This window comes from Trichogramma pretiosum, unplaced genomic scaffold, assembly GCF_000599845.2.
Source record: "Trichogramma pretiosum strain Unisexual culture from Peru unplaced genomic scaffold, Tpre_2.0 scaffold45, whole genome shotgun sequence".
NCBI classification, from domain to species: Eukaryota; Metazoa; Arthropoda; class Insecta; order Hymenoptera; family Trichogrammatidae; genus Trichogramma; species Trichogramma pretiosum.
The window spans coordinates 285226-302599 of record NW_019641665.1 but is presented as its reverse complement, the minus strand read 5'-3'; the positions used below and the strand labels follow the sequence as shown (position 1 = coordinate 302599).

The window sequence follows — 17374 nt, the reverse complement described above, 5'->3', positions numbered from 1 at the left end:
TAAAGATTTTACGATTCAACCTTTTTTCTTTCGTAATATGATGTGGCTTCACAAATGCTAGCGTGCTATGCCAAATAGGCAAAAGTCAAAAGTGAGGAAATTGATGGAAGTCGTATATGTAAATGTATTAAGGTCAGCTGCATTCGAAGCTTCCTGAATAAAGAATATTCTTCATTTTTCTCATATTTTATCAAATTTTTTTCTCACTTGAATATTTTTAGAGAAACAAAACCATCGGAAGAAACATAGAAGTATATAATAACGAATAACTTGATGAATCCTATTAATTTTTGTTAACTAATATTATTAGTTGGTTGTGGTAAAATAGTTTTCGATAGCTGTAAATACAAGATAATATTAGATATTTTAGATTTTAAGGTATTCATTAATTTATGGTTAATTCTTTATCAATTTGAATTATTTAATTATATTCGTTGATGCAATAAATAAGTCCACTGTCTTGTTATCGTTTTGTTAAAATTCCGAAAATTCTTAGCTGAGCCCTTAGTAACTTTGAGAAATAATGTTATAAATATATTATTTACTGGAAATTTTTCAAAATATCAGAAGAAAATACACCAGAAGACTTAAGCTTTCTAAGGAATTTTACTCATCAAAAGGATCTTAAAACTTGAAATCTAGTCAAATTCGATTCAAACTTTCATCTCTTAAAATTTCATTGTGCTTACCCGCAAAGTCGGTAATTACCTCCTAAATTTTTGTAATGCAACGATAAATTTAAGAGTAGCAAAAATGTGGACGTATTAAAACAGATAAGAATAATGCAGAAAAACAGTTATAATAGTAAAAATAAGAGAAAAGAGCATTTATGCGGTCATTTTCTCTTGACCAGCATAATTATACTGAATTTTATCTACACTAACTATGTCCAAAAATTCATGCAAGTGCTACTTAACTTTACATACAATTCCTGAATCTGTATTCATTCTGCCATATACAACCGAATATTATTGTTCTCAAGTTTCTTGTAAATTACGCATGAAATCTGATAAGAGTAAGTCGATTAAGTGATCGAATGTACAAAACTTTTGTTGAAGTGTGATGATATGTTGCCAACCATTTGTGCTTGAATAGCAGATATCGATATAAATTTAGGTATGGAAAAATTTATTTATTCTTGATCAAAAAGGTATAAATCATTTCTATAAACATTGTATAATAGTAATATTGGAACTATTTTAAAATAATAATACTGAGCATAAATATGGCAACCGTGTTATAAATTTTTAGAGTACAGCCTGTACGAAGCATCCACGCATCAGATGAAGTCAAGTCATCGTAACCGAAAATTCATTGCGATAATAAAGTGAGTTAGTACGTGCCAGGACGAAAATGATTATTAGTGCTAATTCAGCTGCTACGGGTATTGGATTTCATTGATACTTTCTGGAACAAGCAGATGCAGCCTTTATCTTGCTGCTCTGGCGCGTACAGTTTCCAACGCTGATGGGTGGGATCTGCGCGGAGCATTGCACTCCCCGTGTCGGCTCGTGTGCTCAATGTGCCAAGGCAGTTGGCTTTCTCGGTGTCGAAGGCCAGTAACGCCGCACCCCTCGTGTCGTGCGCGTCGCTCGTGAATGCGCCAGCCCGACGACGACGACGACGTCTCAGGCACACGCTCGCCGCCGGTACCCCACGATTCAAACCGGTTCCCATGGATCAAAATCAGCGCTCACGGCCAATCTCGAGTGTATTTATTTTTCTCCCGTAGCGTGTGCAGTGGTGATGGTTCTCGAGGCAAAAGTGTTTTTTTGCAAAGTGAAAAAGCAGAGAAACAGTCGCGGCGATGATTGCGCCAAATGCAATCTATGAGAGAGTTTACTTGGCGCTAAATCGATTGCATATCGATACTGCCGCTTCGAGCACACTCTACAAAGTCAATACGAGAGTGACCGACTCGATGCGCTCTCGAAGCTCATGTACACGGGCCACGCATAAATAATGAAATAACGTCAAGCGGTTGATGTATCCAGACCAACGTACAGAAAATTTGCTTAAAAAATGCTGCGCTCGGCGTGGGGATAAGTGATCATGTTGACGCGCACGAATTGAATCGGCGGCCAAACCTATAGAGATATTTATGTACGGAGGTGCGGGGTGATTCAATTAAACTGTGTGAACTGGCGGTCAAGAGGGGGATGGAGGATGCGCCGCAGGAACTTTTTTGTGGATAACCGCGACAGTGATCTCCTTGTAACAGCGGAGAAAATCGGACAGGTTCAGCGAGCATCGCGACGTGTCATGTACTTTCAGGTAAAGTGATTTCCCAGTTCAAAATGTGCAAAAAATGCGCGCGTTGCGCATCTTTTTCAAGAGAGGTATTATGTTTGAAAAAAGGAGGGCACTTTCGAAACTTTTAAAAGCTAAACTTGGAGTGCAAAAGTACACGACTTTCGATCAGAAATTATCCCCCCATCCAGGCTTGATAAGCTGTTGAGCTTTTGTTTTTAAATAGCAACGCGCTCGCAGTCGCGTGCCGAGTAGAGTGCTTACGAGGATCGTCACATATTTTACACGCAGCGGCTCTCCAAAGTGCCCATTGCTGTTTATTATTTTTATTGCGCTTTTTCGCTGCAGTAGTCTGTTGCACGAGCAACCGTGTGAAATTGTTCATGACACGAAACATTTAAAATATATTTTTCTACAAGTATTGTTGTTCTATATAAAAGCGTAACTAATATACTTGCTGAACAGAAAATATTACCATTTTCTTTTTTCTCGTACTATATTTTAAGATAATTTCCTAGTTTATTTATAAAATATTTTTATATCAGTGTTTTTAGATATTTCATTTCGAACCATAAGATTTGTTTTCGTAAAATAATTAATTTATTGTTTCATATTAAAAATTGTGTTTTGTCAAAAATAGTCAAGCAGTTTCTTTCTTAACATTTGCAAATTTATGGTGCCCTACGAGAAAATTTGAATGCCTCAGCTACACTCATTCTTTCCACATAGTCATGCGTAATGATTTTTAAGCGTAAAACCTTTTCACGCCCGTTTACAATGTATGATGAAAAGTCTATAAAAGTCGAGACGTGAACTTTCTCAGGACATTGTGACTATAGACGGGGCATCTGAAAAGAACCCTTTAGCAACAGTCGTGCACTCGGCTCAAGTCTGCCGGAAAGACGACCATGAGAGACAGAAAAATTCGTTCGCACGGAAATGATCCTACTTTGGAAATGGAACAAAACGCTTTACGCGATGTGCAGAGTACATGATGGAACCCTTTTGTGGTTTCTTTAACCAGTGGCTGGCTATAAAGTTGATAATATTTAAAAAGAACAATTTAGTTTGCCGATTTGTTCCATTGTCAATGAGTCGAGAGTCTAAAATCAAATTAGAAAATATTTGATTAGCAGAAAGCTAAACGCTTGAAACGTTTATTTTAAAATTATGGTATTATTCAAGAAAGTTAAGGAGAGTTTCCTTCAAAGTAAATTACAAAATACATACATATAACATGCACACATGTATGTGTACCCAGACATTAGTACTTGAGTAGGATGATGAACTTCAATGTACTTGTTTAAGTAGATAATTGACTCTTGTAAATCGTCTTCTAATGAGTATAATTCTCACATTGCTTGTAGAACATGACTGGGGAAATGTATCCAAAATTCAGAACTCCCACACGGTCTATGTATACAGTTTTCCAGTTATATGCGCATAACTTAGTTTGAAGATAACGCCCCAGTGGTTTCCTCTCGGCTGGCATACACATATATCTATATCTACTTGCACAGTTATATATAATACAAAAAGTTGCAGTCATATTCCAAGTCAAGTTTCCTTTCGAGCAGTAGTAGCATTATCTATCTCATTTGAAGCAGATATCTCTTTTATTTAATCTCTCAGAATTAGATGCATTATCTTACATTATTCGAATGCAGTTTAAAGTTCATAGCGGCGGAAGTGGACTTTTGACGTGGTGCAAGCAATTTTATTCTATTTACATGTCGAGCACAATTTGCCCTTCTTATGGGAAAAAAATGAGAAAGATCGCAGCCAATTTTAAGGCGAGCGAGTTCTGCATAAACGCTGAAACGATGAAAAAGCCGACCAGCTGTGTGATCTATGCATGATTCGAGAGAAAGGGAGGTATAAGACTAGCAGCGAGAGAGAGAGAGAGAGAGAGAGAAAGAGAGAAGAGAGACAGAAAGAGAGAAGGAAGGAGTAGTACACGAGCAGTTGTCGAAACTTTCCAACGAGCTTTTAAGCATCTTTTCCTTTCGCCTGCTTATGCATGCCTCGGCAGGAGAACTTTTGTTCGCCAACGACGACGATCGAAAAGAATGTATATACATTTTCTGCTTGGTGCTAAGAAAAACGATATTTTCTAGCACCCCCGCCCCCTTGCGGCATGTTGCATATAAATATATCTCTGTGTCCGGTTTCACCCAGATAAAAACTTTGTTTCGCCTGCTCTTGAGAATGTTCGCTCGCAATATACTATATCGCGCCGCTCCAGACATATATTGCTGTTCCGCTGCATGGCAAAGGTATTCACGCGCACAACTTATTCAGACAGCCAGGGGATTAATTTTTTCCTTGAGAATTATAGCCACGCGTGTATATGTTTATGGGGAAAATTTTACTCGCATGTATAGTAATTTATTTTGGATGTTCCATTATTTTAGAAGAGCAGCAGAATTTGGCTTGATTTTTTTTACACCCTTGTTACAGTTAAAGTGCTTTACAGTAGTTACTCTTTTATTTGGATTTACAGTCGCGCGAAATGCTAAGCACTTGCCAGTTGAAACTGAGAAAGTCTAGCCAAGATATCTCGACTTTACTACGAGCGGCAGGGTATGGTTCAAATACATAAAAATCGTGCACTTTTATTCGTATGCACAAGAAAAATGTGTGTAATAATTTAACATAAAATTTGATACTCGAGTGTTCAGGCGGTTATCTATCTATCTGATAAATACAATGGAGAATTGGACGCGCATTAGCTGGTCATTTAAATTAGACAGCTACTGTATAACATATTATCGGAAGTAATATTATTGTATTAATAGGAAGAATTTATTTTATAAAATAATTTAGTTTATAAAAAATAAAATATTTTCGATTTATTTCTAACTAAACAGTGTTGTTGGAAGATTTGAAAACTTTGTAGAAATATTTTAGCATGGCAAAATAAATAAACTTTATTGAAAATTTTTTCAGGTCCGTAATGTTATAATTCTGTATAAAAATGTATACCCGAGTATTGAAAATTAACCCAAATTGATCATGTATAACTAAACTTAATGTCTTTTTATTAGGTTTTATCTTTAGTAAAGCCAAAAGTTAGGCTCGCTGTAATCAAAGGTTATCCAAAACATAGATCGAGTTTGGTCAAACTTACATTTTTTAATCTATATATATGATTCCATATGAAAACGTAAGTTTGGTCAATTCTCATGGGTCAAGACTTATAAAAAGTTAAGATAAATTTGACGAAATCGACAATGCTAAAAGAACTTTTGTGAAAGCAAAATTTTTATACGAAGGGTACTTCGTGTCATGTATATCTGATTCTGTATTTCTATAGAATGACTTCTCATGTAATATTTATAGCAGTACGCGGAAGTTGGTTGACTTTTGTGAGCAGCAGACTGCGGTAAAAGATCATCCGGACGTTTATTTCTGACAGCTCGCGCCGAGGCTTTCATAAGAATAAGATTTTATCTGCATTATGTTCATTGTTAGCTCGAGTTAAATATGTGTAAAACTTTTATTACGAATAAAATCTTTTCAAGCAATGTGGACTATACAATTTTTCAACAATTTCACATCAGAAGTGGATTTAATGTATCGTCGGAGATAATATTGATTCTTACTACTTAAAATTCTTTAGTACAGTACAGTAGTTTAGTAAAGTCGTTGGCAACCCTTGACTTTTATATTCAGAGTAAGTTCAAATTCACTTCAACTATAAAAATTAAAATCATTTGTTTGATCGTTAATTTTTTTCCTCCGAACTTTTCTTTACCATGTTATGCATTTTTCAATACTGAAAATTTTTGATTGTCACTTAGATACGCTATTTTTTGTGCCATTTGAGGGTTCATAATTTTTTTAAATTTTTTCTCACGTAACTATTAAAAAAGATTATGGGAGTAGCAGAACCCAGATTGTGCATACTTTCTTTGAATACATATCGCCGCTGCTTATGAGTAAAAACACAGTGAAAAACGCTATGAAAAAATATCTTGGTCTTTCAAAGAGATGTGTTTTTCTCCACGGCATCCGATAGGATGTTTTTTTCACGGTATTTGGTTGAGGTGTTTTTTTACTCATAGGCAACGGCGATATGGTCACAATTGCAATCATTTCTAGAGTGATCGAACTCATAGGTTACTTCGTGCGAATACTTATGAATAATATATTCTTCATTTTTTATTATTTTTCGTGATTTTCAACATAAAACTATCTATTTAAAGCGACTCGTGGTAGGTTTAATCATTGCGTTGAAAAAAGTATGCACAACCTGGCCTCTGTAGCTCAAATATTTCTTTCTAAAAATTTTGTTGGATGTACGTAAAAAAGCGTAAAACAAAAATTGACTGAAACGTAAAAGAAGAAAGAAATGAACACACAAACTCTGACAAAGTCTTGTATTTTAGTGCATAGTAAAAATGTTGAAAATCTTGAAAGCTGCATTTTTTAGGTAGAGTAAAATTTTACTAAAAAAGTAGTAAAGAAAATTAATTTTAAGATGTCTGTTCGTACTTCATTCATTTTATATTTGCAGAATAAAAGGTGTAAATAACCGATACTTTTTTTTAAATTCTTATCGCTGGATATTTTTGAATAAATGAGCATTTTTTGCGCTGCATCGAGTAGTTTTACATATACGCGCACTTAACGATCTTGCGAACTCGAAATTAATCATTTACTTCAGCTCCATCGCTATTTGCATTAATGGAAGAAATTTATGCATTAAAATTACTGTATTGTCGACAAAAATTAGCTATAAAGTCGCGCATCCATTAATCAAACGGCAGGGCCAGGCACACGAGGTGCGCAAAAAGCCCATAACTGCCCGCGTGCACGCGCGTAGGGTGTGTATAGAGTGTTGTGTAGTACTAAGCCGATTGGCGTGTAAACAAATGCGGTATACGAAAGTGATGGCATCAACATTTATATACACAGAGTAACCAACACGTAGCCATAAACACATACACATCAATCACTTTTCAAAAGCAGAGACCCAACAGATCAAAGAAATAGCCATGGTGTGGATGTGTATATATTGTGTTTGCGCCAACGTTATCGATCACCGACACGCGGGCTTTTTCAGCCAAATACACGTTCGAGTCTATATTTGGAATTTCGTTGCATCGATCTCGTACGAGTTACCTAATTGAAGCATTGAACTTTCGATAATGAAGAAATCAATTTTTGGTCGCTTTACTTCTGCGCGAGCTCTCATGATATTTGTAGTAAATTCGGTTAAAAGTGTATCCAGCTATATATATTTCTCTCCATTTGATTGCTTTTGTTTGTTAACAGAGATACACGCGATCCTTCTCTTTCGATCTATATATGCAATACACTGTGGACTATTTAATCTACATGTTTCGACATTCGTGCGCGCGCAAACTAACTCTCTCTCGCGAGCGCGTGTCGGAACGAAACCCATCAAAATTCTGTCAGTGTGAAATACGTATATAGCGAGCAGGACTCGCTGCGCATCGAATCTGCTGGGGGTGCAGTGGCTATTTCATTCGGCGCTGGGAAGGGTGACGGGGAAATCTTATAACGGAGCGCGCGCATGTGCTTTTCTCTCTCTCTCTCTCTTCTCTACTCTACTCTACTCTACTCTACTCTACTCTACTCCACTCTCTTTCTGTGTGCGTGAGCGTGCATTATTGTATAAATTGCTTTTCTGTTCCAGCAGCTACATTATAATGGAAGAATCTTTATTGTTGTTATGGTGTCCGAACGACGAAACGTGCAATTGTGACACGGGCAAAAAAAGTTTACGAAACTTAAATGAGCGACCGAAATTATCTTTGACCCATAGAATTATGCATGCATCAACTCGGTCTGATAATTTATTTTCCGACTTTCTCGTGCAACGTGAATTAACGCTCGAAGAAATCTCTATCAGAAACATATTTTAGTTCATTTTTTCAAGTGCGTCACCCATTGAGCCATTATTAACATTTGAGCAATGTATTGTACTTTGGTAACAAACCAAACTTTGACGATTTATTTTTTAAATCGAAAAGTCACCAATTAAATTTCCCTGTATTTTCATGTTCCAATATTTGTTTTAATCAGCAAATAGAATACTTTGGATGAAAAATGTATAGCCTAGCGGAGAAAATATATTTACGACGCGTTTCAATTAGTAACTTGGAGACGACGTGAGTACATTAACACCTTTTAACTCTATTTTTCTTTTCTCATCCAGCTTGGTAAACAATATATCTGTATAATACGCACTCTCGGCTAGTGTTTTTATTTACACATGTATACTTGGAAATTTTCTGTGAAAGAAAGGAGAGAATTAACCACGAGGCGCAGAACGGCCAAAGAGGAAAGGAGAGAGAAATAGAAAAAGCTTTCTAGTTTGCACATTTTATGATACGGGGTGTGTATTACGAGAGATAAAGAGTGGAATATACTATACAAGGGCAGACAAGAAGATGCGCGAGGAGAAGCGAACACGAAAAAATCCTCCAGTAAATTTTGAAGCGTGGAGAGTATAAACATCATGCTTATGCACACGTGGTGGAGATTAAATATTTGCTCGCCTTGTTTCCGCGTTATACTGTCAAATAATGTCGACTCTATAACTGCTTCTGAAGTGCCGAATGCGTGTGCGGCGTAGAAACAATTTACTCGCTAACACATTTTTTTTTATTTTTATTATCGTTCTAACAGTTTATACGTAGCGTTTTAATTGTTCAACCCGATAGTCATAGCACTGATGATAAATTACCCTGTAATTACGAACGCATTTTAACCTCAATGATGCAATATAAAAAGTTCAAGTTTCACAAAATATAGTACCGCGAAATGATGCTTTCTTGAATAATTTTTTTTTATATTTTGGAAAAATACTCGCTTCTGCATTTTCCGGCTTAATACTGTGCTTTTATTACCTGACATCATCAAATGTTACCATAACAGGCAAAGCATATAACATGCCATTATAAAAGAGCAATTTTAGAAAGTAGTGGTGCAATAACAGACTCACACTTTCCCTTATGAGTGCACCTGATAATAATCCTGGGCACTTGGAGGTATTTACACTTGAGAAAGTCTATACAAGAAAAATAGAGAAATTAGCAATAATCTTTTTTTGCCTTGCAATGGCTTAATCGAAAAAAGCACATTAAAGGTTTAATGTAAAAATAATTTTATTGAAAGCATAGTACTTTTTTAAGCCAATTAAAGTACATAAATAATTGTAAACTCGATGAAATCCTGTTCTCTTATTTACCTTAATCTTTTATTTAAATCTCTTGAGCTTACCTTCATGAAATGATATGTTGGCTCTATTAAAAAAAACCTTATTTATCTTAGATTTGAATATTGGAAATTAAAATACATAAAGCAACAAAAACTATTAATATCACTGTGTGCACTTCAATTCAATAAAAAATTCTTTTTTAGTACCCAAAAAGTAAATCTCGTTTCGCTTTTTCTCTTTATAAACTTTGCCATTCCAATCACAAAAAACATAAATATACGAATCTGGTATTGTGCTGTCTGTTTATCAATATCTTTACCGCTGTACATATTGATACATTGGGTAAAAATCGCCTTTCTAAGTCAACGCGTGTGGTCTCTTTTCTCATTTAAAAATCGGCGCACTCAGCATTGCACCTTTTCTCCCTTGCAGTGGAGAGCAAAGCCCGCAGATGCTGAGCCAGCTACAGTTTCGCGCCTTGAATAAAAATACAGTTGAGAGAAAATCTCAAGATGGTAAATGAGGCGGAAAAAAAGCAGTGAGAGTTTTTTGGCCTTGCTTGTGACTTGAATCTTAAACCGATTTGGAGCTTATATCAAAATTGGCTATTGAAGCTCTATTCATTAACATTTTTTCCCGCTAAATCGTGAAAAAAGCTCGCATTAACGTTTGGCAAATTGCACGAAATCGGTATTAAATAAAATTTTTAATCGAACAGTGGTTTTCTCCGAGAAACAAATAAATTTTCAGAATTAAAAGTCTCTATGTGTATTATACAATTTATACAACTTTTCCAACTTGAACCACCCTTTTTTACTGCATTGCTATGTACACATATTTACTCATGCGCACGCCCACACACATATTGGTCAGAAATGCAATCTTGTTTCTAAATATGTTAATAAAATTTTCCTACGACACTAGGTGTTTCAAAATTCAATTTTGAACTTTTTCCTCCAGCAGGAAGCAATTGCATTATTTCATTGGGACTATGCAACTTATAATTGAAATAATGTTATTTTTTTAAATATTAATTAGTGAAGTACGAGCAATCCCTAAAATAATCATGAATGTTAATGAATAAAATTATGAACAGCAAAAATGAAAAAAAAGAACAATTCAAGTGTAGACAATTCAATTTTCAACTTGTTTAATTATTAAAAATTAAGATATTTATGGATAAAATTCAAACATCTTTGCTACTTTCTAAAGTAAATAAAATTATACTGCTTGGTAAAATTGATGACAGCATAAATTATCTTTATCATCGCGGTTGTGGTTATCACTTTGTGGTATGGCATGTATATATTATATCCTTCCGAGTTAATTAGTTCTTTAAAGTTGGAGATATTATGGAGTAAATGTTCATGTACACAGTGTACCTGTTGGACCAAGTTTTGTGTGTTGCCTCGTGATGATTTTACAGTCGAATAAAATTTCTTATCAATTGCTTACCATCACGATTATAAATGAAGCATATAGCTGATCGAGTACATAAATCGTAAAAGGGATGAAAAACTGTTCTCGTCAATATTCTATATTAAATTTAATCTAAAATATCAATTTCCCATGTAATAAGCAAGTACATCAATTTATAAATAAAAATGTATAATGTCAAAAATTATTTAACCTCAGAACTTTCCACTCATTTAATCCCTCTAGGATCACTCATGGTGCAGTGAACTTTTTTGAAAGTGGCTAGATAATATTTTGTACCTTGGTTTAATTTTAAGCTATCTATATAATTAAAATATGCTTCACAATTAAAAATGATCTATTTTGAATCTTTGAAAATCGCCACAAAAAAATTCAATCGATCCTGCTTATTCAGTAACTCCTGCAAAGGGCGCACACATTAGATTAAAAGTGTTGTAAGTAAACTGTAGAGCACGTGAGAATAAGAAAGAGCGATGGTTTTCTCTTTCGTAATTATTAACACGTCTGAACATTTAAATGAAAAAAAAATTAGTAAAAGGAGGATGTGAAGGAAAAAAGAGAAATAAAAGTAATCGTGTACACCGCGAACTCGCTGACGTCTAGAGAAGCAGTGAGCGAGCGAGCGGTTAACCAGAGTACTTCATTTTCCAATATAAATAATTGACTTCAGAAAACGCTTTTAGCTTTAAAAGGATAGGAGTAAAACGACGCTAGAGACAGAAATTTTCGTTTTAACTTTTTGCGCGTCGGGCGATTTCACCAAATAGTTGTTGTAGAAAAAATAAAATGCTGGAAAATGAAAACCTACCCCAGTGCCGAGTCAAAATGTGCAACTCGCATACAGTACATGTTATAGGTCGACGCGACAATGCGTATAGCTACAAGAGTCGTATTTATTTATTGGTTGGTCGTAAAAGTTTTTCGTTTCATTAACGAGCTACACCTAAAAGTCGAAACATGACCTGGTAGTGCTTATAGCGTGGAATAGATATAGAAAGTGAGTTGAATATTTTACGAGATACCTACTTTTTCTCATTCTCTCCCAACAGTATCCGAAATTTATGAAGTAAATGTAAAGTTGGGGACTCCGCAGCAGTGATTGAATGCGAACCGTTCTTTTTATAATGTTAAAGAGACTGACTAATTAGGTATCTGACGCGTTTTGATATAAGCACACTCACACATACCCACAAAACATACACACAAAATTATTATGCATGGACTTGTTATAAAAAGCGCCACGAGCAAGGCAGAGATGCGCAGCTCTCTGAAGCTCTCTATGTACAATATAAAGTTTTCTCATGGCAAATTAAAGAATCTTTTTATCATTCGAACTTCTCTACGCGCTAATGAATGATTCATCAAACCGAGCTTGCAGGAGAAAAAGTTTCTATCGGTGTGTACCTCGGCAAGGAAAACAGTGTGCGAATCTTTTTAGCGTTAATTTAATTTAATTTTAATTACCATGCAAATCAGCAGCCAAATCATTTTCATGCATTTGATATGCGTGCGCGACGACGTTTGGCTGTGCGGACGCAGGCGAATATAGGCGAAAGTTAGGGGGATGATGAATCAAAGAGCGAAAAGAGATCCCCGAGAAATCAATGACACGGAACTCGGGACGACGGAAACTTGTTCGACACGAGCGAGTTGCGCCGCTGACATATCGGCCGTTTATGTACGAGGTTGAGGATTAGCCGATCAAATGTAGAACACGACCAGAGGAACGCTTTTTTACTTTATTTTCCGCAGGATCTCAAGTTACGCGGAGACCATATGAACCCACCCACCATTCAATATATATTGGACGAGGGTATATTTTTTAAGGGTTTGCTTTTGCGATCGCCGATATCCCCCTCATATATTAGTTTTCATTTCACAATTTCAAAGCTCATTTATTGATAAAATTTCACGAGATATTCGCCAAGTAATGTAAGTGGAAAATCGTGTTGTGGGCTTGTTAAAATTAATTTTACCAATGAGGAAGATTTAATTACATGAAAATATGGTTGACTGGAGGTAATAAATTTAAAAAATGTTTAATCTCTGATTATTGGTTTTACTTGTACGAGGGCGAAACGAGAATAAAATTTGTAAAATTAAAATAAATGAAGTTCCTATCAAAAGTTTTTCATTATAATTTTTCTCGTTCTACATTTCGTCAAATATAAGCTGAAATGTAATAATGTAGGGAATCGGAGGTACATGTATAAAATATGTCTCCAAGCTCGTCACTAAGGCGTCGTGTCTATTTTGAATCAGATCCAAGATTTCATCCTGTACGTTGATGTAAAATATAGGTATATACATATTGCGCGTATATAGTCACGATTTGCTTTTGACTCAATGCGGTTCCGTACGATGAATAATAAATTGGGCCTTCTCTCGGTGGCATGTCGAGTTCGATTCAAATTTATGAGACCGGGCTTGTTTTACTCCGGAGTTAAACGCTTGATCGGATCTCTGACGATCGAGAGTCGTTTTCGGAGCTTTATGACGTAATTGTCATCGTTGATTCCCAAGGGCTATAAGACTAATGCGAACGGAGCTTGATTGACTGGCCATTAGGTTTAATTGGTCATTCGGACTGCAATAGCAGCGTCTGCGGCTTACCTCGCTCGAATTTTCCTAAAATTCAGATACGCAGGCTTTGTTTTGCAAATTTCTACGCCTGCCGCGATGCCATCAACTTTTGCGCAGCGACAATCGCTTGTATCTCGGATTATTTTCGATCGCGCGATGCGGCTAATCGAATGAATTTCTCCGCGAAAAGCATCTCGGTATCTATTTCTCTTTTTAATATCCGTCAATTTATGAATGATATTGCAGCGCTGCTCTCTTTTTTGCCCTCATCGATCCATATAATGCAGCCCAGTAAATAAACCGCATTGAATTCCTCGGCGCGCTTGAGCTTTGCAGCTGTATGCAGAGGTGCTTTATATATAGGCTTGATATATACTGAATATGAAAGAGCGCGAGGCAGGGCGTGCATGCAGTGTGCAGCGCAGCGCGAGCTGGGGAATCAAATAACGAAAAGGAGCTCGTGTGGCATGAAGAGAGAGAGAGAGAGAGAGAGGTGGAGAGAGAATATTACTTGGAGAGAGTGGCAGGTTGCGACTCGCGTGCGTGCGCATGTGTGCGCAGTCTTTTACCATCAGGCAGCCAGGCCGAAAGTGTGAAAATCTTGCAGCTAGCGTAACATGGACGACGAATGTTTTATGCAGCGTACGTGTCGCATATACATATGTGGCTGGCTGGCTCTGCGCGCAGCCAGCATGTTACGATAGATTCACGAAAGTACGAAAATTTTCAAGAGCTCTATGCGCGCGCGAGCTTTGCCTGACTTTTTTTGTACCGCAAGAGAGCTACCCTGGCAGTGATGTATACTCTTCTCAAACGAGAGCAAGAGAGAGGGAGAGTGGGTGGATCGAGGAGATGAGAGAGAGCCTCTGCTAAAAAGCTCTCGGCACCGCATAGGAACGTTCAACGGCTTGCACTACTGCTATTGCTACTACTTTCTACATAGATGATTGAATGATGGTAATTGTGTGAAGTAGCATGTGCCTGGGCTCTTGCCACTTTTTCTCGACACCCCTCGATTTTTTTAGGTAAATTTTTTTTCTCCGGTTTTTCCTTACACAAACTATTAAATTTATCTTCAAAATAATACTTTGCATGAGGCACGATTCGTTTTTTTTTTTTGGTTTTTTGTTTTATATAAATTCGTTTTATATCAAAGAAAGATTATTTATACGCCGATGGAATCAAATTTTTCATTCAAGCTCACGATTTATTATCTAGTGGCTTTACTTTTGCCACATATTTATTCAAAATAATATTGAAATTGTGTCTTTGGCCTCCACCATTTAGCTTGAATTGTGGCAATAAAACGGATTTATTTGTATTTTATGTATACATTGTACATGTAGTACTTGCGGGCTTACAAATTGATGCTCGGCCGATTTTAATTTTTAAAGGATAATAAAGGCTTTCAGAATCATGCGTTCAATAGGAATTTTTGATTAAATCAAACCCAATTAAAAAAGTACATTTATTAATTATTTTTCGTTATTTACACATTTTTATATTCTTTTATATTATAATAAAATTTTAAAAAAACATTAAAAAAAGTTTGTTACCGATGTAATCATTATTATTCAAACTCTATATCATGCAAAGCAAAAGTCGAGTGCTATAATTTTTATTGATGAACAGATATTACTACAGCATAGTTATAAGATTTTTTTTGAGACTAACTTATACTTACATACACGTACAAATAAAAAATGTATCATATAATAAAGAGAGTATATAGGGTGGCTCAGTAAAACAAGAACACTCTAACTTAAAAGAAAGCTTCATTAACAAACTTTATCATTTGAACACCAGATGGCCAATTACGGATTTATGTAAAGACAAGATATTTACACGTGGTGAAGTATTTTAAAGCGACAGATGAATCATCTACTTTGGTCTTATAAAGACGTGTACATCGAAATTATACTTGCTTTACTATTGATGAAACAAGGCAGTTTGTCGCGATCATTAAAAAATTGATGCACACTCATGCGAAACATATAAAAACTTTTTAAATGAACGACCAAAATAAACTCGCAAAATAAGAAAAAAGAAGTATGTACAAGTTTTTCGATGTAAGACGAGAGAAATGCAAGGAAGTCGTTAAACATTGTAAGTATTTAGTTCGTTACGATGCAGTTGAAGCACGTCAATTTCAAGCTCTGAACTTTAAAGATTCTAAAAAATAACTTTCCTTCTAATTCGGCTTTGTTTTATTTTACATTTTTTCCCCCAGAAAATGATTCAATGAATATAAGATTCACATTTATGATTTTTGCCACGACTCGGTCGTATTTTTGGTCACGTGAAATTTGGAGTATCTTTTTATTAAACTGTTATACTATTTTTGAAATCGAAAAGAGACGAAGAAAACCCTCAAATCGTAAAGAAAGCGCGTACAAGCCAAAGTAATAGAATAATAAATCTTTGAGGAAAAGTAAAGCAACGTAACGCATTTGAAAAGAAAGCCCGTCGCAGCAAGATTATTTCTCTGCAAAATCGTGCGGATCACATGCGAGCGAGCGTAGGAACAAAAAAAAGCGTATATATTCTCCGAGCGTGAAAAGAGGTCATTACAGTAGGAAGATAAGCAAATATTCAAGAGCGAGTGAGTGAGAGAGATGTGAAATTGAAACTCGAAGCTTGCAGCACTTTATAATGTATATACATATACGTGCCGCTGAAGGATAGATGATCGATAAGGTGTGTTAAAAAGCTGTACAAGCTAGAAGCGAAAAAGAAAGCGAGAGAAAGAGAGGCAGATCTCAAAGAGCCGGCGGCATTTTTATTTAAATTAGAAAGTCGAAGATATTGTCGAGCTCAAAATGCAACGTTGTCGTAGCCCCGATCCGCTTCCAAAACGATCTATTCATTTTTATGCCGTTGATACATTCCGCCAGTACAAATTCTATTTCTGCGAGGAAATTTCTTTCTCCCGCGCGGCGTACTGTTACTACTACTACTACTACTACGACGACGACGGCTGAACATTCGGATTACAATGGCAAAAAAGTGCACGGCGCATAAAGCTGAGAAAAGTTTTGTTAAGCAGACGTTGACGAGGTGTGCGGTACACGGGGGCTCGCTGCCGCGAGGAGGAATCTTTCGCCGGGAAAAGTTTGCCTCATGCTGCTGGCGCAACGAGTGAAGATCATCAACTCAAAAACTATGTATGGCAGCGCGCGCGCAACATCTCGGATTATATAGAAAAGCAGTGGTAGCTGTCGTCCAGCGAGACAAGATAATCCGCTTGACCTGGATTAATGCTAATTTAAGGTACACACGGTCCCAAGAACCCACACGTACACACTCGCATACACTCGCACGTATATGCGGCACGCACACAAACGTCGAGCTACTGTTTGGATGAATTTTGTATGACTTTGCGCGTCGCACATGCACACATTAGCTACAACTTAAGTATATTACACGTCAAAGCTAAAAAGTTAAATCGTATTTGCTTACTTGCGCTGCGGAGCGCGCGTGACGTGTCTCGAATCAACGCCGCATTAAAAATGTATTTTTTTACCCCTTCACTTTTTCGGCCTTTTTGCATCAGTGCGTCGTTACGACCGCAAGTATATTCATAAGATATGCTGGTTATTGGCAGATATAAAATAAGGCAAAATAACGTTCACTTCAAAAGACGGCGCAATTGGTCATGTGCAGGCTCTACGGATCTATACATCGACTGCACACACAAGCCCCGATGCCAAGCTTTTCACCGAATTTACTGCTCGTGCGTGCAAATGGCTGTTATATAAGCCTTGTAATTCCGAAAGTACGTACGTGCTGTGATTTTTCCAAACAATGAAGATGAAGATAGTCCAGGTGTTTATTGCCTCGGCATGTCGAGGAAAAAAATCGATACTGAGCAATGATTATCGATCGAGGCCCCCCCCCCCCCCCCCCCCCAAA

General features: G+C 36.5%; 1 protein-coding gene across 2 annotated transcripts in view; it reads left to right on the top strand.

The window, feature by feature from the left end:
* The first annotated feature begins 1608 nt into the window (after positions 1–1608).
* The window catches only part of LOC106650148 (titin homolog), a 99995-nt gene continuing 84229 nt past the window's right edge, over positions 1609–17374 (top strand). For both annotated transcript variants that reach the window (XM_023460264.1, XM_014368051.2), the window contains exon 1: positions 1609–2274. The gene's annotated coding sequence lies outside the window, so the exon portion shown is untranslated. The remainder of the gene's footprint in view (positions 2275–17374) is intronic.